Below are 22,648 nucleotides of genomic sequence, written 5' to 3' on the forward strand. Positions count from 1 at the left end.
CATATACCATACATGAATAAGTTGATTCAATATAATATGAAGATTACCTATTATATTTGAGTTTAAGAAGGACTGCCGATCAATAACCATTCTCCGGATAGATTTGCCATTCCTCCTTGCGCTTTGGAATGAAAAATGTCAAGATGATAAAAGACCGTATACACTGCTGTTGCTTTTATCTGAATTTTACAAAATAAAGAGGGGAAATGAAATGTGGCGCCATGCACAGTTAGCCCTGAAAGAGTACAAATGAATGCTTCTGCACCTGTACAAAGCATTACAGCTCTTTGCATGCAACATCAACAACAGCATTTAAACATTCGATAAACCCATAATGGCAGTCAGTTCATCTTGAAATAAATTCACTGGAAATTGCAGCAATAAGTTCTCTCTTCCTGGACAGCTGCCAAAGCTTTCAAATAGCCTCATCCCACATGGGGAAGCCTTCCAGATGTTTTAAATGACAGCTCCCATGATCCCTGGCTGTTGCCGACATGAGTTGTAGTTAGGGATGGGGAAGAAGTTAGGTTTGGTTTCCCAAAACAATACGCAAAATTCAGTTGTCCTTTGAAATTCATACTTCTCCAAATGTTGCAATGAAGTTTTCTGACCAAACGATATGCAAAAAAAAAAAAAAATGTGCATATTGGGGAAGGTGTGCATGAGAAGGGAGAAAGAAAGAAAGAAAGAAAGAAAGAAAGAAAGAAAGAAAGAAAGAAAGAAAGAAAGAGAAAATTCCTTGTAAAAAATGTGTGCGTTGGGGGCAGTTGAATCTAAAAATGTGTATGTCAAGGAAATTTCACACAAAAACGCTGATGAGTTTTCATGAGGACTTAAGAAATTGTAAACTGATACAGAAATGTGGAGAACTGAACTCAGGGAGTAGAAAAATCATGAGAAAGTGAGAGAAAGCAAAATTGACAGCTTCATCTATTCTTTGTCAAGGCTGGTCCACCCATGAGGCAGAGTGAAGCTGCCATATCAGGTGGTGGAAGCCCCTGAGATGTTGCCTCTGTGGGCACCTCACTGCCTCCATCAACAGTGGACAAGTGGCTGTGGCATCAGCGCCAACTTTCCATGAGATCTCACAAGATCTCGCCAAAATCTCATGAGATCTCATCATTATTACCACTTCCTGACGCCACCCAACCTAGATAAGGGATGCTTTCTCAAGCGGCAAAATGAGTCTCACTCCCCCTGCTCCTAGTTGTTCTTCAACATATCTGGAGGGCAGCAAGTTGGGGAAGGCTGCTTTAAAACAAACACCTAGAAGCCTAGTCATGTTGGAGACGGATTTTAAAAAGAACATATTGTTCTAACGTATTTTGCTCACATTCATGTTGCATCTCACACACGGGGAATGAAATCGAGAAAAATGTAGGAAGGAAATGGTCCCAATGCACTTCTGTGATTAAGAAGTGTCACGGTGTCATGCCAAGGGGGGGTTGTGATGCCTTGATGGTGGTTCTTTCAAAACACTTCAGTTCCAAAGAAGATGCTTCCATTGTACTCTGCGGAATTGTGATGCCGTGGAATAAAGGACAGTCTTTCAAGATGAAGTATCCTGTTTCAGGAAACCCCCGCAAACCATTCACTTAAGCATCCTTGTAAACAGAGACATTGCTTAGACTGAGAAAATGAAGAAGCCTACTTCTTTTAGCAGAATTCTTTAAAGGAGAACCTAGTTGTTTCTTAGCAACCATGCTCTGCTTTTAATACAACCTTGTGCGCTCTCTCTCTCTCTCTCTCTCTCTCTGTGTGTGTGTGTGTACATGTGCAAAAAACAGAGCAGCATTGTGGCATTATTTTAATAATTTCTATTTTGCACTGTTGTATTTCTAGGGTGATACAGTAACAGAACTTAGAAACTCAATTTGTATGTTCCTATTTCCCCCTCTTTTTTCTTTAAAATCTGAGTCCTATAAAGTAGATATTTTGCTTGGTGATTTTGTGTCTGAGCAAAAAGATAATGTAGCCAAACCAAAATACGTATCATAATTCTGAATGCAGATGAACTGAATCTATAAGATATGTGATATCACACGAAAACATCTGCTCTCTTGAAATATATAAGATTCATGTGAGAACTGCCACAAGAATAGCTGGTGTATGAGATTTCAACATGGCCAGACGAAAACCATTTAAAAAATTTAACTAGCACTCCAAACATTAGCCCAGCTTGTGCTGGAAGTTCTGCATCTTTGACTAACCTTCAAATATACTGATTCCATGTTTGGAAGGCAGGCAGCATTCGACTCCGTTAGGAAATTCAATTTTCTCAGCAAAACAGTTTTCTTTACATTCAACTAATTTGGTAATTAAATCCAAGCAAGAACATATGATACTGGACAAAGGATACATATCCAATAAATCAACACTTTCAAAGATACATGTGTCCACCAACACATCTAGGTTGCCCCTTATAGTAAATGTTCAGGGATGTATTTAAGATTTTTAAGAACTCCATGTGCAATTAACAATGACAGATTTATAAATGAAGAGGCCACACAGTGTTCATCCTCAATATCTCAACGTGCCAGAGTCACAAGGAAATTCGACTAAACACCTTGTAGCATCAACATTCTTTCAGACATCTTTTCTTCCAGTTGCCCATTCTCAGTTCCTGGATTATCCCAACAACCTGTCTCCATTTCCTTCACCAGGAGTGACCAAACAGATCCTGTGGGTCAAAGGATTGTTTACATGTACCCACATACATCATGTTACACTGATAATTTATGGAATTATACAGGTGAGGGGAGCCTTTTCAGCTGCAAGGGTGTAGGGAAGAGAAAACCAGTTGAGGCAAATCTCAAAATAAGTTTGTAATTGTCAGTGGGGAGAAAACAAAGAAACAAAAAACTAATAGCTAGGGATTAAATTGAAGAATTGGGGTCCCCAGTATAATGATTACATAGCAAGCTTAAGTTATTCTTCTTTGCAAAGTGAATAATTAAGCAAAATAACACTTAGCAAAAGGAAAAGGAAAATTAACGGAAATGATAGCTGCTGGCCAATTGCAGCCATGAAACTCAAAAGCACTAGCTTTCTGTTGAAAACTCCACCTCTATGTTGACTAGATACTGGAGTCACCTGTGATGGATGGGCCCAGGGGTGCCATCTCACCCTCGGGATTGTGGGTGCCCACTGCCACAATGCAGAAGTTGTGGTGGCCTGCAATTCCTCTTCCTCCTTCCTATCCATAGCCAGCAAGGCACCCTTTCCCATGGGAGGGGCTCAGACTCAGAGGGAGAGAGACTCTGCCTCCACATCCGAGTCCCCCCCCCCCCCCCCCGCTGGCTGGCTGCAGAGGGCAAAGCTGAACTTCTTTTCCCTCAGAGGTAGCGCCACTGCTGCCTACCGGCTTTTCTTGTTGATTTTGTGAGTGCCCAGCCCCCACAATTATATTATTGTGGGTGCCCAAGCACCCACAACTTCCGAGAGTTGGCTCCTATGGATGGGCCAGCTGGAACTCTGAGGTCTCATGAAATACTTACTTCAAAATATTATAAATCCATTCTATTTAACAGGAACTACTAACCTTAGGAATTACTCCACCAACTAACAATAGATAGCATTGCTTCCAATGGCAAAATCAAGTCCAATTTTTTCATTTCACCCACCCTGCATTGCCTGTCATTCATAATCCCTCTTTAGGGGAGCCCTGGTGTCACAACTGTTGTTCAAGATCAGGTATGGGCTCATTTGCATGGCATAATTGCTTCTAGACAGAAGATAAAATTAAATCCATTTGTCTACCTTTGCATTTTGAAGCACTATTTCTCGATAGTTTATATGTAAATAGTATTCTTCTGATTGTAACATCTTGCGAGGAAGCAATTCAAATCACTTGATAATTGTTACTTTAAGTAATGCATTACATTGGAAATGTAATGGCTGTAAAGGGTATAGAATACATTAGGAGGCGATTGAGCTTAATTGCATTCCAGGGACTACTTCTTTTGGTGCCTGCAGCTGTTTTTTTCCCCCATCTGCAAGAGAAAAGCACAGGTCTTTGATACATCTTTCAATTGTTGCTGAAAACATGGTGCAGCGCTCAGCCTCTTGCCACCCCCAGATACTTCTCACTCTAGATAACAATGCAATCCAAATTAGTCCCCAACAGCAGTGTGCTGTTACAAAAGTCGTGTGCCACCCCGTCACTCGGCAAGGCTCCAGGGGTCTCCAAACACTCACCCAGGGTCTGTGTTCCTTTGGAGAATTGAGACACAGCAGAGACTGTCATCGTTTTCAGAAATATGGTTTGTTCACCTATTTACGCCTTCAGTCTGCATGGAGGGAGTCCAGGTCTTACAGCATGGTCATTTCAAGAGGGGCTTGTCCCCCACAGCAGTGCAGTTGTGGAGTCCAAGGAACCTCTCCCAGCTTGCCATCAGCCAAACTGGCTTCATCCAAATAATTATGAGAACTGTAATTTGTTAAAGGTTCCAAGAATTTTTAAGATACTCCAATTCCCCTCACAAGGTTACAATTCTCAGAGTGGTTTAACAGTTAGTCCCTCTTCCAAGGGAATTCTGGAAATTGTAGCTCTGGAAGGGAAATAGGGGCAGTTTGTTCAGGGTGTTGAGAGTTGTTAGGGGATTCCTGTCCACACAGAGCTACAGTTGTGGAGAAAGGAACCAGGAGACCAAGAGGTGTAAGGGGTTTGTGAAACAATGCCAAAGTGAGCATGTTTCAGTGTTGCCGTCAGGGAATGGTCTGAAGACGAGGACTGGGGAATGCATTCTGTGGCAGAATAGCTTCTCTCCGATGGAGAGATGGAGGGAGAAGAGTGCCCCCCCCCCCGTCCACAGTGTGTTCAGAAGCAGAGAGAGAGACAGGAGCTGAACAGTTTAGGGAGGAGTTACCCAGTTAAGAGATAATGACAAGGGAACCAGAAGGGAGGGGGCAGCTAGTTGTGACATCACTTGAGAGCATGGGTGTCCCCCCCTCATGATGGACTCAAAGGTCCGAATGTATCAGAGAGCAAAGGTGGCAGAGGGAGGGAGGAACTTCCCATTGGTACCTTAATTGCTGCAGAAGTCAGAAGGAGGGTTTAGAGTAGCTAACTGCCTCCTTGTGTAGAGTTGTATATTTGTGCTTGCAACATGATGCTGTAATAAAAGGACTATAAATATATTAAATGCTCATTAATTCTTATCTGTGAAGTTCCCAAAGGGAGAGAGGGACTCTTCACGCTTGAAAGTTACCTATCAGAATTTTCATCTATTTAAAGGGAAACTGCCAACTTCCAAGAAAAACACTTAGTGACAGTGTACACCCAAAATACAATAAAAACCACTAAAACACCCTAAACTCATAAAATACAGGGCCATGTGGCTGGTTATGAATATAATTGGTTCTCTAAAAATGCTTGTGATCACTTTTCGGTGCTTACAACTAAGCCCAGCTAGGACTAACAAGGCAGCCCACACTGGATAATTTCTCTAGATAGGGCAGTAGAGTTCTTCCATGGCTTGGTCACCTGATAGAAGCCAATAGGGCACTCAAGAAAGAAGTGAAGGGAAGCAGGTGGTAAGCTAGTAGAGTATCAGCCTGTTCCATTGCATTCCTCTTGAAAGATCTGGTTAGCAGTTTGGGGGCCCCTGACACTAGTGTTGTTCCTAGATGGCTGGTGCCAAGAGCAATTTTGTTCAGCTTATGTTGGTGTGCCAACTATGCCTATTTCTGAAGAGGGTAGATCTCAAGGATGGCTGAACTCCACTCTGCTTGGATTGCAAACCCATTGGACATAGGTCTTTCTCTGTGTCTAAGGCTGCAGATGATGCTGTGCATCTCACATCCTGCTGGGTAATTATGGACTTTATGGTCCAGTTTATGATTCCACAGAAGGAAATAGATACTCTTTTCGCTGACCACTTCTGGACTCTCACCTGCCTTTTAAAGTTCACCCTTCCCTTGTCCACTCTTGAAGGGAGTAGCTATTATTGGTTTATTTATTGTCTGCATAAGATATTCTGTTTTTTAATGCTTGATGTTCTATTATGTTTTTATATGTGCTGTAAGCAGCCCAGAGTGGCTGGGCAAACCCAGCCAGATGGTCGGGATATAAGTAATAAAAGTATTATTAATAAAAAAAATTGTCCAGTAGCACCTTAGATACCGACTAAGTTTGTTCTGGGTATAAGCTTTTGTGTGCATGCACACTTCTTCAGATACACACTTCAGATGAAGAAGTGTGCATGCAGACAAAAGCTTATACCCAGAACAAACTTAGTTGGTCTCTAAGGTGCTACTGGACAATTTATTTATTTATTTCGACTGTGTCAGACCAACACGGCTACCTACCTGAATCTAAAAGAAGTATTATTATTATTATTATTATTATTATTAAAGGAAGAAGCATGACCAAAAATAAAAAATACCTTGTTGAAAGAAGTGGAAGAGAAAACAAGTGGGGGGAGGGCATCCTTGAAGTCCTCTTGACATTTTGTGGACGTGCTCACAAAATTCCAATGGTCCCAATGCATTTGACCGCCCTGAGATCTGAGGGTATGCAAATTTAATAAATCATAATAATAATGTAGCTGAGAGGATAGGGGAACCTCCAACCTGTGGCCAATCTTGGCCCAGTAGGTAGTCAAAAATTTAGAATATACCATCTGCTTTGTACCCCCAGCCACCTTCCTTGTCATCTGAAGAACTCGTAGCAGCATCCTTACTGCTGTAAGTTGCAGTGTATATAATTTCCTACCTTTTTGCCTTCTGGAGTCCCAGATCTGTTTTGAAATGCATTGTGTCTTTGAAAGTCATCTCTGCTTTGAGTCCCAGTTTAATGTTTTCCCCCAAGGTTTTCTTTGAGTGTTTCGTAAATGCCCTTTACTGATAAAAGCAATGTCAAGGAGGGAGGGGGGAATCCTGTATCTTTAAGCCTGAACTTTGTACACTGGAAAATAATCAGTTCTTGATATTGAATTTCTACCTCATGTTTTTTTTAAAGAAAATAGAGGACACAGGCAAGTACTAAGAAATAAGTGGAGAAGCCACAAATACATCATATACACTTGTTTCATAGGATAACATCAGAACGCACCAAAAGGCTACAAAGTCTAATCCTGTGCACCAAAACATCCTCCACCAGCATTAACCTGCCACAGGTCAGGTTGCAAGGAGAAAGCAGGTGGCTTGCAAAAGAGGTTCCCAGAACAATAATTACAGGTGAATCGTGCCTGTATTGGAAACCCAGACTAAATTTACAGCTGCAGGATCAGAATGAGGGGGAAATGTACTTTGCACACGCAGTTTGCACAAAACCCACCTAGAGACACATACACCCATAGCTGTCAACGTTTCCCTTTTTTTAAGGGAAATTCCCTTATTCCGAATAGGATTCCTCACAAGAAAAGGGACAAGTTGACATCTATGCTCCTCCAACGTGCATCTATATGTAGATTGCTACTTGCTAGCTAGATCAGGGCAGATTTATTTAAATGGAAGAAAGAGGCACAAGTAACAACCCAGCCCAAATGAAAAGGTCAGGATCTCTGCCCTGACTCAGCTTGTTTGCTTTCTTTGTTTATTTGATTCCATTTATGAATCACTTCCCATATAACATATTTAAGCAATTGCACAATAAAACCTGAGCAGTAAAAACAGTTGCACAAGTTCATTTATATAAAAAAAAACCAAATAGAACATTTAAAAACCAAACAAACATGCTTTTATACATAAAACCATTCAAACATTTTCATATGTAAAAGCAGTTTCGAATACAAATAGCAAGAGGAATGGTGCCTGATATGTAATCGGAGGGCATACTAAAGGCCCCCTTTGTATGGAATGGATCTCTGAGACGCAAATAGGATTTGACTGAGAACAGCAGGGGAAAGGACAGTGGAGTTTTGTTTTTTTTTGTTTCTTGCAGAAGTGAAGGCATTGAGTATGCAGCATGAATTGAAATTTTTGGGAAATCATGGAGGGAGGGAGGGGAAATCCTAGGTTGACTGATCATAAAATCTGAAATGTTGTTGCATTATTGTTTCTTTCTTTAAAAAATCTATAAAAATTATTAATAATAATAGAAGGAATGGACGTCAGGTATGTTCAGGAGATGCTCTCTTTCCGGGTGCAGTGTATGGCTGTATATGGGGTGCAGTGGATGGGTGTAAAGTGTATGGGTGTATATGGGGTAAAGGTAAAGGACCCCTGATAGTTAAGTCCAGTCACGAATGACTCTGGGGTTGCAACGCTCATCTCACTTTACTGGCCGAGGGAGCCAATGTTTGTCCGCAGACAGTTTTTCCAGGTCATGTGGCCAGCATGACTAAGCTGCTTCTGGCGAAACCAGAGCAGCACATGGAAATGCCATTTACTTTCCTGCTGGACGTGCTTTCAAACTGCTAGGTTGGCAGGAGCTGGGACCAAACAACAGGAGCTCACCCCGTCGCAGGGATTTGAACCGCCAACCTTTAACCCAACCCAAGGATGCTATTGCTTCATTCTGTCTTTGAAGTGCCACAATGGCTTATTTTCTGAGCCCACCGTGGCACAACTTGGCTGCCAATATTGTGTGCAGCTTCTGTGCTGTAGGCAACCTTCGGAGTTACACCCGCCTGGAAATCAGCACAGCTATGATATTTTTTGCATTTTCATCTGCGCTTTGACTTTGCTGCACCGAGTAATTCAAACCACTCTGCTTGTCAATAGCCTCACAAAGGAATGGGAAGAGATCGATTTGTAGTCATTCATTGCCAATTTTTCACAAATTAAATGTTTAAAGTAAATGGAGTTTCCATTTGCAGCAATTTACATGCATGCATATGCACTTCTTCGGAGCCTCGCTATCTCATTCCCTGCAAAGCGAGGGTGGAAATTACACCTTCTGCCGAGCCTCCTCTATCATCTATGACATCTGATTCGGCATCATGTGAAATTAGAGTAGAATGTCAAAAGGCATTTTGTTGATAGGTAAGGAAGAGATTTAGAAGCGCAGCTAGCAGCAATCCCATAAGAATGCTTGCCCCAAATAATCCAGCTCTGTGCTGTTGGCCTGATACTGTGCATTGCCCTGGAGGGAAACAACAACAGCTAATAGCGGTGGGAATGAATTTCTAGCATTAAAACCGATTATGTTCTATTTCAAGCGCAGATAATTCTTTTCTGCTGGCAAAGACATATGTTGATCGGCAGTATAAAGAAATGGTTTGTCATAGGCTTGCCAGAGGGGCCAGGGAGACTGTACATTAGGAGCCACTTAGATGCTTGGAAGTTCAAGGCAGTTGAACACAGGAGCCATTAGTGCCCAAGTATAATGGAAGGTGATAGATAGACCCTCCTTCTCCCCTCTCTCAACCACATACAGAGGAAAGTACAACCTACAGGCCTTCAGGAATAGAAGCTGAGCAAGAAGTGGATGTGAAGAAGCTGTGCAGCTCTAGTGCCAGCTATGACTGGGAACACAGGGGGAAGTTCCTAAGCATACATACACCTCTCCGTTCTCCATCCATGCAAGCAAAAGGCACATTCAAGGTCTCATTCCATGCAGGCAAAAACACTTAAGGAGGCTGTGAAGCAGGGTTGCTGGGAGGTGTGGCCTGGGTAGGGTCCTGTGAACCATACAGAAAGACCTGGAGGGCTGCATTCAACCCCTAGGCTTGAGATACCCCCAAGACAATGGTTTTGGAGACTGTGAGAACATCTATAAGGTTAGAAGGGTGTCATGGACTGGCTGGATGTAGAGGAAATGTAGGAGGCACTGGCTGGTGAATCCCCAAGCAAACCCCCACGGGAAGAAGGCTCAGTGGGATGACAATGAGTGGTCAGAGGGAGAAGGAGTAGCAGACTGGGAGGAGATGTCAGAAGCAGGAGAGGTAGCAGGGTTTAGTGAGCAGGAAACGGCTGTGACAGATTGAAGTTCAGACTCTGAGGCTGAAGCAGAGGCTGGAGAATAGGTTGGCCATGTGGGAAATGATCCATGTTGTTGTTGTTGTTTAGTCGTTTAGTCGTGTCCGACTCTTCGTGACCCCATGGACCAGAGCACGCCAGGCACCTCTGTCCTCCACTACCTCCCGCAGTTTGGTCAAACTCCTGCTGGTAACCTCGAAAACACTATCCAACCATCTCGTCCTCTGTCGCCCCCTTCTCCTTGTGCCCTCCATCTTTCCCAGCATCAGTGTCTTCTCCAGGGAGTCTTCTCTTCTCATGAGGTGGCCAAAGTACTGGAGCCTCAGCTTCACGATCTGTCCTTCCAGTGAGAAAAGATCCATAATGAATTGAAAAAACTGTTTCAAAGTACTTTCCCCACCCCCAAAAAAACCCAGAGTCCTTTCTGTTGGGGATAATTCAGGGTGAAATTCCAAGGTGTCAAAAAAGGTTATTGATGTATGTGACTACTGCAGCCATGTTTTGTTAGCCCCAAAATGGAAAGCAAGTGAGGTCCCAACTAAAGAAGAATGGCAACTTAAGCTGACAGAATATGCGCAGCTTGCAGACCTAACATACCGAATAAGAGAAGAAGAACATACGTTTAGAGAAGATTGGAAGATTGGAAAATGTTTATTGAATATATGGGGGGAATTGTGTACAGTTAAAAATGTTGGCAGCATTAAGACTAATTCAACCGTGTAAATAAGTTTTGATGGATATAATAATGGAATACTGAATGGTTTAGTTTATGTAAAATATGCAGGGTTTTAAGATATGCAAAATGAACCATGGAAAGAGAAGAAGGGAAGTCATTTATATTTTAAGGATGTTTAAATGAGTATTTTAAATTGTAAAACAGAAAATATAATGAGAGAGAGAGAGTAGGAGAGTAGGTTGGCCATGAGGCAGAGTTAAGACAGGCTGCTGAAGAATGCAGGAAGGCCCCCCCCCCTCCTGTGACAAACTCCCCTTCCCCTGGTCTCCTAGAACATACAAATAAATGAAAAGAGCAGAGCAGAGATTGGTTGTGCACAGAAGCAGTTTGCAACTGCTTAGAAAAGACCCTGAAGAGGTGGGAAAGCAGAGACCTCCAGTCCTCACAATTGCACCATTGGAGCAAGACCACTGGGAAGAGTTACAGTGGTACCTTGGGTTACATACGCTTCAGGTTACAGACTCTGCTAACCCAGAAATAGTACCTCGGGTTAAGAACTTTGCTTCAGGATTGAGGTCGGATATAGATAGCTATCAGCTTTGACCGTGAGACATTGCCACAAAATAGACAAAAGGAATATGATGGAATTTTCCAGGGGAGTGAGAAATTAAAAGCTAGAGCTGAGCCAAGAAAATGTATGAGGTTTTCCTGTTACTTACTCTCTCTAGATAAGAAGGCCTCTGCACACAATTTCCTCCAAATATGTCCCACCATTTTTTTTGTGGTGATTCCCCCCACCATCCTTGCTGATTGCCAAGACATACAATGCACCGGAATAACACTAAGTTTGGGGCATTGTGGTGGATGTAAAATGATAGCCAGGCTTCAAGTACAATTGTTGCCACTATCACTTGCAAAAACAAAACGTTGCGGTGGGGGGGATGAAGGCATTCTCCTGCTACCACAGAGAGTCCCAACCCTGAGAAACTTGTGGAGAATTTCTCCTCCCCTTGGAGAAATTGGTGAACACCCCCCCCCCTCCAAATCTCTTCCTGTAAATAGGGTGGAGAATTTTAATAGGCCATTTCCACACAGCTCTGATTAAAACACAGTATAAGAAATGTAAGGAGAAGGAACCTTTCTATGGTAAAATATTTCTAATTTGCCTCTTCAGTTTGATGTCCAGGTTTTCACAGCTGCAGATCAAAAGGAATCTTAGCTTTAAAGTATCTTGTATTCTGATGTTGGTGCTGTGCTGAAAGCTTTTTCTTTCTTTTTTTTTAAGTTTCTCCTGAGAGCAAAATCATTTGGTTATCCAACTACTGTCAAGTTAGAAGCCATCTGGCATAATGTGCAGTGTGGAAATGGCTTCAATAGTAAGCAAGACAGGTATAGTCTCCCTGGCATGAAATGAAGCTAAAACTGACTGCATTTTTAAAAAATCATTACACACTTCCAGAAATTGGAGGGTGATATGTGTGTGCTTCTTGCTTTTGTACGTATTATGCTGTCATCATTATCTAACAAAATAAGACGAACTCTGCGAAAAGGATCCCTCAAAATGCTGAAGTATCATTTGTGCCAATTTTACTACACAGTAAATCCTCTTGAAAGCTTTCCTGGCAGACGGTTATATATTAATTTTAGGTCATAATGAATATGTGTCAGTTGTGCTAATAGTGCCGGATGATCTACTTCAAATTGCAACTGTTATCTCAAAGTACGGAGCAATGGAGGAATTATTTCACCAAGAAAGACCTTCCTCACATTTATGGAACTTGTAGCTCATACCAATGTCCAAAGATCTCAAGGTGAAATTGCAACATTTTTTTCTTCATTTTTTTTTCACCACAACTTTGCAAGTCAGAGAGAGAAGCCTTGTACAAACCTTCCTAGACCAGGCTTCCTCAACCTCGGCCCTCCAGATGTTTTTGGCCTACAACTCCCATGATCCCTAGCTAGCAGGACCAGTGGTCAGGGATGATGGGAATTGTAGTCTCAAAACATCTGGAGAGCCAAGGTTGAGGAAGCCTGGCCTAGCCTGAAGACAGGGCTTTTTTCCCCCAGCCAGAACTTACCAGAACTCAGTTGCAGCACCTCTCAGGTGGGCACCATTGCCAACGAGGGTGGTGTTCATGGTGAATGCCAGCACCTCTTTTTCTAGAAAAATAGCACTGCACAAAAGTATGTGCCAGACATGCCTCCCCAGGAAGGGGATTCCACAACCAACAAAGCCCTACCTTCAGTCCCCATTGGTGGAATGCTGTCCACAGTGAGATGTTCCTGGCACCTTTACTGATATCTTTTCTGTACCAGGTGAAAAGTGACTTTCTCCCCAAGCTTTTGATGGACTATGACATACCCTCCAACATTTCTCTGATGAAAATAGGGATGTCCTATTCAACTTCAACAACAACACCCTGCCCATCTGACTGGGTTTCCCCAGCCACTGTGGGCAGTTTCCAACACATTTTAAAACATAAAAAATAAATATTAAAAAACTTCCCTATACAGGGCTGCCTTCAGATGTCTTCTAAAGGTTGCATAGTTACTTATCTCCTTGGCTCAGCGGCTGCATAACCCCATACCCAACAAAGTTTCTCTGATGAAAATAGGGACATCCGACCATACCCTTGAACATTTCTCCTATGAAAATAGGGATGTCCTAAGGAAAAGCGGGACATTCCGGGATCAAATCAGAAACTGGGATGGCTCCTGTAAATCTGGCACTATAGGGAGTCTGAAGAAGTGTGCATGCACACGAAAGCTCATACCAATAACAAACTTAGTTGGTCTCTAAGGTGCTGCTGGAAGGAATTTTTGAATTTTTGTATTTTGTTTTTGGTATGGTAATGTTATTCACTATTAGTGAATACACTATTATCAGGCTTTCTGCTGCTGTTAAATGGAGTCGGGTTGCTTTGTGTGTTTGTTTACAAATTGCCTGTTTTTGTGAGGCAGAGCAATCCTAACTCCCTGCTGCCACTGCCGGGACTCTGCAGAACAGTTGTACCATTGATGCATCAATGACCTGGTAACTTACAGCAGTGGAGGAGGGTGGAGGTGGGGGCAGGAATATTGGGCCCTATCCCTGCACCAGTCATGCCCAACCCTCTACCCACTTGCATGTTCAGCAAGTGGTAAGGGGAGGTCTGCGCCAACTGAGCCATCAGATGTGAGCAGAGGGATGCTTCCACCCAGTCCAAACACCTCACAGTAATGGGGATTTGGATTGCAGCTTAAATGCGATTACCGGTATATTATGCATGATTTGTGCCTGTGTTTATGATTTTAGTATGTGCTAAGTTGCTTGGCGACTGACAATAATAAAGGCAGGAGCTGGCGAATGAATGATGATCATCTGAAGATGATCTGATTGCACAGAGGTTAGAGCAGGGGCTACGGAGTATGACCCTGCTCCCCACTTCAGGCATTCGATCTATGGATGGACTAGAGGTCTGTACAGGGCTTTGGCTTCCCCCCAAAAGTAATGGTTGTGTGGATATTTCAATTCCTGCCAGCCTGGTCCAAGAGTCTGCTAGCCACTGCTCCACACTGACTCATTTATCATATGCTTTTAAGTCTGATGTTTTTATTTCTAATTCGTTTTATGTTTCATTTTGCCTTTTTTGTGGTCTATTTGCCTAGTGGGCTGCAATTCCAAGCAAGCTGCTTTCGGAGAGCGCAGCCAGACAATCAATATAACAGCAATAAACCAAATATGTCACAGTTCGGGAGAATTAATTCACATGGAGTACTAGGGAGTTTCTTAGTACATTACGCAAAGTTTATGGAGTCACATTCAAGATTAATTTGTAATGGAGTAGGAGGAGAAATGTCTAGGAGGAAAAAATGTTTGCTTCACTCTAGTTTGGCACCAGATCGGGGGAAGGGGGGAACAGTTTGAACCTGTAAGCAGAGATAGTGAGTTTATTTGATCAGGTGTGCGATTCCAAGTATAGTTATGAGACAACTATTTGTCATGCCAGTGCTGAGAATTATCAACATCCCAATTCCTGACATTGCAGAAGTCATTATTGCCCAGATCCTATGTGGCTTCCAGCTCAATCCTACATTGATTATTTATTGATATTTAACTGAATGTGCTACTGATGGCTTCTCTGTATTTCTTCGTAATCTTGGTTTAAATAAATTTTGCTGGGTTTTTTTAAAAAAAATTATCTTACTGTGTTTTACGTAAACTGCTTTGGGATTTTGCCTATTAAGCAGTATACAAATATTATTGACGATGATGATAATAAATATTTCTACTCAGAAATAAGTCCCATTGATTGAGTGTGTCTAAGGTCAATGAGCTTAAGAACTTTAAGAGGAACATTGCTGGGTCAGGCCAAAGACCTATCTAGTCCAAAGACTTGTACTCAGTGTAGTCAGTCAGAAGGACCTGAACATGGTAGTCCTCTCTTGGTTGTGGTTCCCAGCAACTGGGAATCAGGAAAAACTTTCAAATGATGAGAGCTGTTTGACAGTAGAACAGACTCCCTTGGGAGGTGGTGGACTCTCCTTCACAGGAGGTTTTTAAGCAAAGGTTGGATGGTCATCTGTCATGGATGCTTTAGTTGAGATTCCTGCATTGCAGAGGGTTGGACATGGACAAGATGACCCTCAGGTCCCTTCCAGCTCTACAATTCTATGATTCTATGGACTGGTTTTCAGAGGCGCACTCCCCCTGGTACTGGGATCAGAGGTGGATTTAGGGCAGTGCGAGCGGTGCGATTGCACTGGGTGTGCAGCTAAGAAGGGTGCCTTCCCAAAGCTTGATATGTGCTTGTCTGGCTTCAGGAAGAAGGTGTGAGGTCTCTGACAAGGTCCCAGAGTCCTCCCTTCTCATTTCTGAAGCCAGACAAGTGCTTACTGGGCTTTGTGAGGAGGTATGAGGGCTCACCTTGCCAACAAAGGTCCGTATAGTTAAAGCCATGGTTTTCCCAGTAGTGATGTATGGAAGTGAAAGCTGGACCATCAAGAAGGCTGATCGCCGGAGAATTGATGCTTTTGAATTATGGTGCTGGAGGAGACTCTTGAGAGTCCCATGGACTGCAAGAAGATCAAACGTATCCATTCTTAAGGAAATCAGCCCTGAGTGCTCACTGGAAGGACAGATCGTGAAGCTGAGGCTCCAATACTTTGGCCACCTCATGAGAAGAGAAGACTCCCTGGAAAAGACCCTGATGTTGGGAAAGATGGAGGGCACAAGGAGAAGGGGACGACAGAGGACAAGATGGTTGGATAGTGTTCTCGAAGCTACCAGCATGAGTTTGACCAAACTGTGGGAGGCAGTGGAAGACAGAAGTGCCTGGCATGCTCTGGTCCATGGGGTCATGAAGAGTCGGACACGACTAAACGACTAAACAGCAACAACATGAGGGCTCCAGGACGTTACCAGAGCCTCACACCGCCTTCCCACTCAAGCCTGTGTCCCACTCAAGTTTGTGTCAAATGGCCTCGCACAGGGAAAAATATTACCAAGATCTGCCCCTGCTGGGAGTAATTAATATACCCATGGCCATGGATAGCCTCATCCTCCATTCATTTGCCTAAATCCCTTTTAAAACCATCCAAGTTGATGGCCATCACTATAGTTCATGGAAACAAAGGTGCCTATGTGGTCTGTGCTTCCTTTTGTCTGCCCTGAGCATCCCATCATTCAGCTTCATTGGATAGTACTACGAGAAATGGAGCGGAGCTGCTCCCAATCCACTTTTTCCACAGTATCATGCATAGCTACCATGTTCCCCTCTTGGTTACAGAATTGCAGCTTTAGCTGAGCATCCTTTACTGGGGCAGGCCACGGTTCAAGCTGGGTAATGCAGACGTAAGTAACACACCCCATGACAAAATATTTCCTGCATTGCACCACTTCAGGCTGCAGATGAAAATTGAAGGAATGAATGTTCCCTACACCGGGGCGGCATCGGGGGTGGGGTTGGAAGGCCGAGGAGCCAAGCCCCCCCCCCCATTTTCAAGGAGGGGGCCAGGCAAGCACAGGGCAAGTCAGTGTGCTAGCCCCTACATAAACTCACAGGGCTCAGCCAGATTGGGGCACTCTTTGTGGACAGTGTCAGAAGTGATCTTTCAGTGATTTTTTAAAAAATATGTGTGTGATTATATTGAACATAACCTAAGTAATCAAGTCAGGCTAGAGACATTATGATCTCTTCAGCTTTGAGAAGACTGAGGTTTGACTCTTTGAGAAGCCCCCATGAGTGGCTATATCCTCAATATATATGAGGATAAACAATTTGAATGGTGTGTTTGTGCAAATGTGGAATTTACAGGGAAATAGCTGCAGCTCGGTGGTAGAGCACATTATTTGCATACGGAAAGTGACAGGTTCAATCTGCTGCATCTCCAGACAGAGCTAGGAAATATTTTCTCCTGAAACCCTGGAGAGCTGCTGTCTGCTGTAGGAACAATGCTGAACTAGATGGTTCAGTGCTCTGCCTTGGCATAAGGCAGCTCCCTGTGTGGGCAAGTGTTGAGCTCTTCAGAGGCCGGACAATGCTTCTTGGAGAAGTTTATAAACAAATTAAATAAAATCCCTCTTCCCCTAATAGCTAAGCTCCTAGTATTTCTTCTTGCTTCCAGGCAAAACAAACCAACTATTATATTATAGCAGGAGAATGAAAATCTGCAGTCTTTGTCTCTACATATATAAACAGGTGACAGGCTGTGCAGAACTGCAGTAATGAAAATAATGCAGCAGTGAAATAATGGCAAGGATATTTATTTATTTGCAGTGTACACATCTATATTTAAATGGACATTTATTTATATGTGTATTCGCACATACACAAATGTTTGCTAAAAAATGTTGGCGCAAACGTGAGCATACAGAAATACAAAAATGATAAAGAAGGAAGGGTGTCTATTTCTGGAGCAATCCCCAAATTCCAGACCAGACTCTGGCATATACTGATAAGAAATGTCAAAAATTCTCTGGCTTGGCTAAATTAATATCAGAGGGAGTAACACTGACTTTCTGGTTCATTTGACAGGGATTGCTGCTGTTGATAAAATGGGGCAAGGAATGAAGTACATTCTTATGGTTCCTACAATATCCCCCCCCCCCAGCTGCAACCTAAACAAACACACTGAACAGCATTTGTTTGAAAGGGACCCAGAGACATCACCCCCCACACACACACACACTGCCACCCCTAATCCCAAAGCAGTATTAAATGGAGGGGAAGTAATACCCATGTTCAGACCATTACGGTCTGAAGCTCAACATCAAAAAAACTAAGATCATGGCCACTGGTCCCATCACCTCCTGGCAAACAGAAGGGGAAGAAATGGAGGTAGTGAGAGATTTTACTTTCTTGGGCTCTATGATCACTGCAGATGGTGACAGCAGTCACGAAATTAAAAGACGCATGCTTCTTGGGAGAAAAGCAATGACAAACCTAGACAGCATCTTAAAAAGCAGAGACATCACCTTGCCAACAAAGGTCCGTATAGTTAAAGCTATGGTTTTCCAGTAGTGATATATGGAAGTGAGAGCTGGACCACAAAGAAGGCTGATTGCTGAAGAATTTATACTTTTGAATTATGGTGCTGGAGAAGACTCTTGAGAGTCCCATGGACTGCAAGAAGATAAAACCTATCCATTCTGAAGGAAATCAGCCCTGAGTACTCACTGGAAGGACAGATCGTGAAGCTGAGGCTCCAATACTTTGGCCACTTCATGAGAAGAGAAGACTCCCTGGAAAAAACCCTGATGTTGGGAAAGATTAAGGGCACAAGGAGAAGAGGACGACAGAGGGCGAGATGGTTGGACAGTGTTCTTGAAGCTACAAACATGAGTTTGACCAAACTGCAGGAGGCAGTGGAAGACAGAAGTGCCTGGCGTGCTCTGGTCCATGGGGTCACAAAGAGTCGGACACGACTAAATGACTAAACAACAACAACAAATACCCATGTTGCTATTGCTTACGTTTGGGTTTTAGATCTTCATATTGCAGTGCAAAGAGAGCCATGGCATTTCAGTAGCTCACACCATATCACTGTATGACCCAGACTAGAGGGAGCCTAGCATCCTATGTGACACAGCAGAAAATCCAGTGGATCACTACTTCAGTGGAACAACCAGAGACACTTCTGCTCCAAGCATCTTCTTGTGCAGTTCGGCGGGCTCTACTTCCAAATTCTGTTTTGCCCAGAACAATGAACCTTTCCTTGTGGTTTTAAAAGCCACTAGAAGTCTGTTCTGCAGAAAGGGGAAAGTGCAGTTAAGTTCTAAATTGCAGCCTACTCAAGACAATCAGTGTTAACAAATACTGAAGGCATGCTGGGTTCTTCGTTGCTGAAATGAGATCCATCTCCTTTCTTTGGGGGGAAAAAGCCCTGTGATAAGGAAATCACATCTTCCTAGTGCGTTACAGGGGTGTTCGTGCAAACTCCCTCATGCATTCAATGAACACATGAGAAGACAGAGGGAACATGCCTGCTGGAAGACCCTCAGTCAATTTCTGGCAGGTAAAGCAAATTCTGAGGTCTACTGGTTCCATAGGACCCACTGGGGCTGACACAAAGATTTTAATTTTTTAAGAAGATATTAAAAAAAGAAAATAAAGAAATTAATGGACTTGTTGCCATACTATCAACACTGGGTCAGACAGCTCTTTAGCACCCATCATCAGTGGTGGCTTCAGAACAATTTGGGGGAAGAACCATGCCAGCATCCACACAGTAGAGGAAAGTACCAAAGGAATGGGGAAGACAAGAGACCATATATTTGCAACTCCTGGGGTTGCAGCTAAAGTCCCTTTGCCCACCCCCATTAAATATTTGAGGGGGGCAGGGCCTCCAAAATTTGATGGGCAATGCCATTTAAATAGTGTGCATGCATTAGATTTTGTGATTGATTATGCAGCGCGATGCTTACCTGCCCCCCCAAAAAAAATTTTTTATTCAAGTTGGCACCTGTGTGTGTATGTGTAAACTCAAAGGCAAAAACAAAAAGGGGAGAAAGGATTACAAACAACCAAATGAAGCCTGAGTGTGCTCAGTGGCTATAGAAAGTTAGCTGTGCAGGGAGGAGGGTGAAAAACTGGGTGGGAGGGGGTGGTGGAATGAAGCATCCTGAAGAGGAGAACTTTACACTGCATGTCCAGTTTATATTTATGGTCTTCAGCTTCTTTAGCATTACAGCAGGGCATCACTTCTAAACCATTGCAGGACTCGTGTCGGGTTTTTTAAATAAATAAATAAATAAATAAATAAATAAATAAATAAATAAATAAATGGACTGCAAGAAGATCAAACATATCCATTCTTAAGAAAATCAGCCCTGAGTGCTCACTGGAAGGACAGATCCTGAATCTGAGGCTCCAATACTTTGGTCACCTCATGAGAAAAGAAGACTCTCTGGAAATGACCCTGATGTTGGGAAAGATTGAGGGCACAAGGAGAAGGGGACGACAGAGGATGAGATGGTTGGATAGTGTTCTCGAAGCTACAAACATGAGTTTGACCAAACTGCAGGAGGCAGTGGAAGACAGAAGTGCCTGGCGTGCTCTGGTCCATGGGGTCATGAAGAGTCAGACACGACTAAACGACTAAATAACAACAATAATAATAATATGCACACTCGCAAGCCTTTCTTCTCCACTACACAATTTCTTTCTCAGTTTGCTCTTCTTGTTTGTCAACTGTGTGCTTCTCTCCTCCAAGCTCAATACTAAGCCACACAATTTGTAATTGTTTAACATCTCACTCCACCCACCACCTGGAAAGCTCTCTCTCCCATGTGGGCTACACCTGAAGCCCCTTTCTCTTGCAGGACCTTCCTACCCAGCCTAAAACGCACCTGGGGCAGGCCTTGATGTGTTGTTTGGCTTTATGTGTCCTGACCTGTTGCTTGTGGCTAACAGGCAAGGCACAGCTGAAATTAAGTAAAGTTGATTTGAGGGGACAATAGAATTGGTTGCTATTGATTTTGTTATTTACTTCTGTTTGTAGCCGTAACTCGGAATGAATAATAAGCACAAGTAAATTGTGGGGTGGGGGGGCAAACCTGAGAAGGGAAAATTGGACTGCGAGTGTCTGCAGTAATTGTGTGTAACCAACGTGCTGAAATGAGAAGCAGATTGCAAGGGAAAGAAGTGCCTTCGCTTTCTGGCTAAGTGCAATTTGTACGGAAGAAGGTCACCTTGGAGTCCTCGTGTAGCACTCAAGTTATCTCCCCACCCCCACCCCGGTACCTGATAATGAGAGGTTTTGTCAAATTGACATGATAAATGGAAACATGAAAAGCCATGCAAAGTAGCAAAGAGTCTGTTGCTGTAATTGATAAAATATGTAACCGTCAAAACTACGGGAAGGTAAATGTGGTTTTAGTGCTCACTCTTCTCCCTAAGCCGCCTACTATTACTGAGGTTAGAATGATCAAGCTGCTCCTCTCATCCAACGTTTTAATTTGCTAACAGTTTATTGCTGCCACAGTTTATTATGAAAATGTACTGGCTCTGTCATGCTGAGGTTTCTGTTAATGCTGCCAGCGCAATCTGCAGTCCAGTTAAACCCAACTGTCTATGTATTTTACAGTCGGTCCCATCCTGAAGGCTGAGCCCGGGCGATGATTGAAAAGCAAAGCTGTTTCATTATGCAGAATAGAACTTCACCACATTGCAATATCCTTAAAGGTCTCCACATTTCTCTGCCAATATAACCCTCCCCCCTCCTGAAAACCAGCCTAAACCAATGTGTCTTAGTCTAGATGTTATGGTAGACTGTTATGGTATAGACTGTGAGGGGAGAGACTCCATCAGGCAAAGCCTCCTTCCACCTGCCTTGCCCCACCCTCCGGCCCTGGGTCTCCTCATAAGGAAGCTGTTCCTGGAGGAAGAACTGTGAGGGGAGAGACTCCATCAGGCAAGGCCTCTTTCCACCTGCCTTCCTCTACCCTCTGCTTCTTAATGTGTATTGTATTGTTTGATGTACTGTGCCTTGCCGTTGTTTAATTGATTATAGTTTAGATATTATTGTAACTGTTGAGTGGATTTCTGTTTAACTTTTATATGTTGATATTATTATTTTATACTATTCTAATGATTGTTGAATGTTACTTTTTTGATGGAGGTTGCCTATTTTAAAGTTATGTTTTATTATCACATTTTTGGGTCGCATTAGATTGTTATAAGATGTACATTTTTTGTTTCTTCAGCTTGTAAACCGCCTTGAGTATTGTAAGATAGAAAGGTGGTATACAAATTAAAAATGATGATGATGGTAGACATGTCAGCAAAGCAGCTGCCCAGGGTCTTCTCCTCTTCTTATTTCCTCCTACATCCAGGCCTGGCAGGCTTTGGGTTGCACCATCCTGCGTGGTGTCAGGAGAAACTGTGAGGACTGGGGCAGCTAAGGTCACACCGGTCTGCACTGTGTCTCCCAACACTACAAAGACTGGTGCAACCTCGCGCCAGGCCACACTGGTCCCCACAGTGCCTCCCGGTGTCACACAATTTTGGGGAAAACCTGGCACCTCCAACTCCATGTTCTTTGGCTCAACATGTTTATTGACCATTTATTGTGATTTCTTTGCACAAAGTTTATGCACAGGTTAAACTATGTCTGGTCTTTATTGATCATTCATTTTTATTTGTTTGCAGGAATGTTATAAGACAATGAGCATTCATGAATGTCGTCTCATTCTTCCCATACTTTCTGGTGCATTTCCACACCATTTTCCTAACTGCAAAAGTCCCACACACCCTTTTTTAAAGCAGATATGTTGTGCTATTGGACGCGGGTGGCGCTGTGGGTTAAACCACAGAGCTTAGGACTTGCCGATCAGAAAGTCAGCGATTTGAATCCCCGTGACAGAGTGAGCTCCCATTGCTTGGACCCAGCTCCTGTCAACCTAGCAGTTCGAAAGCACGTCAAAGTGCAAGTAGATAGATAGGTACCACTCCGGCGGGAAGGTAAATGGCGTTTCCGTGTGCTGCTCTGGTTTGCCAGAAGCAGCTTAGTCATGCTAGCCACATGACCTGGAAGCTGTACGCTGGCTCCTTTGGCCAATAAAGCGAGATGAGCGCCGCAACCCCAGAGTCGGTCACGATTGGACCTAATGGTCAGGGGTCCCTTTAC

The 22,648-nt window shown here is 43.2% G+C and overlaps 1 long non-coding RNA gene across 1 annotated transcript in view; it reads left to right on the forward strand.

Moving 5' to 3' along the window:
* Window positions 1–22,263, forward strand: part of LOC144329154 (uncharacterized) — a 41,452-nt gene extending 19,189 nt beyond the window's left edge. Inside the window, exon 4 of the long non-coding RNA XR_013394576.1 lies at window positions 21,107–22,263. This is a non-coding gene — a long non-coding RNA (uncharacterized LOC144329154). The remainder of the gene's footprint in view (window positions 1–21,106) is intronic.
* Window positions 22,264–22,648: the final 385 nt, after the last annotated feature.

Source organism: Podarcis muralis, chromosome 11, assembly GCF_964188315.1.
Source record: "Podarcis muralis chromosome 11, rPodMur119.hap1.1, whole genome shotgun sequence".
Taxonomy (NCBI): Eukaryota; Metazoa; Chordata; class Lepidosauria; order Squamata; family Lacertidae; genus Podarcis; species Podarcis muralis.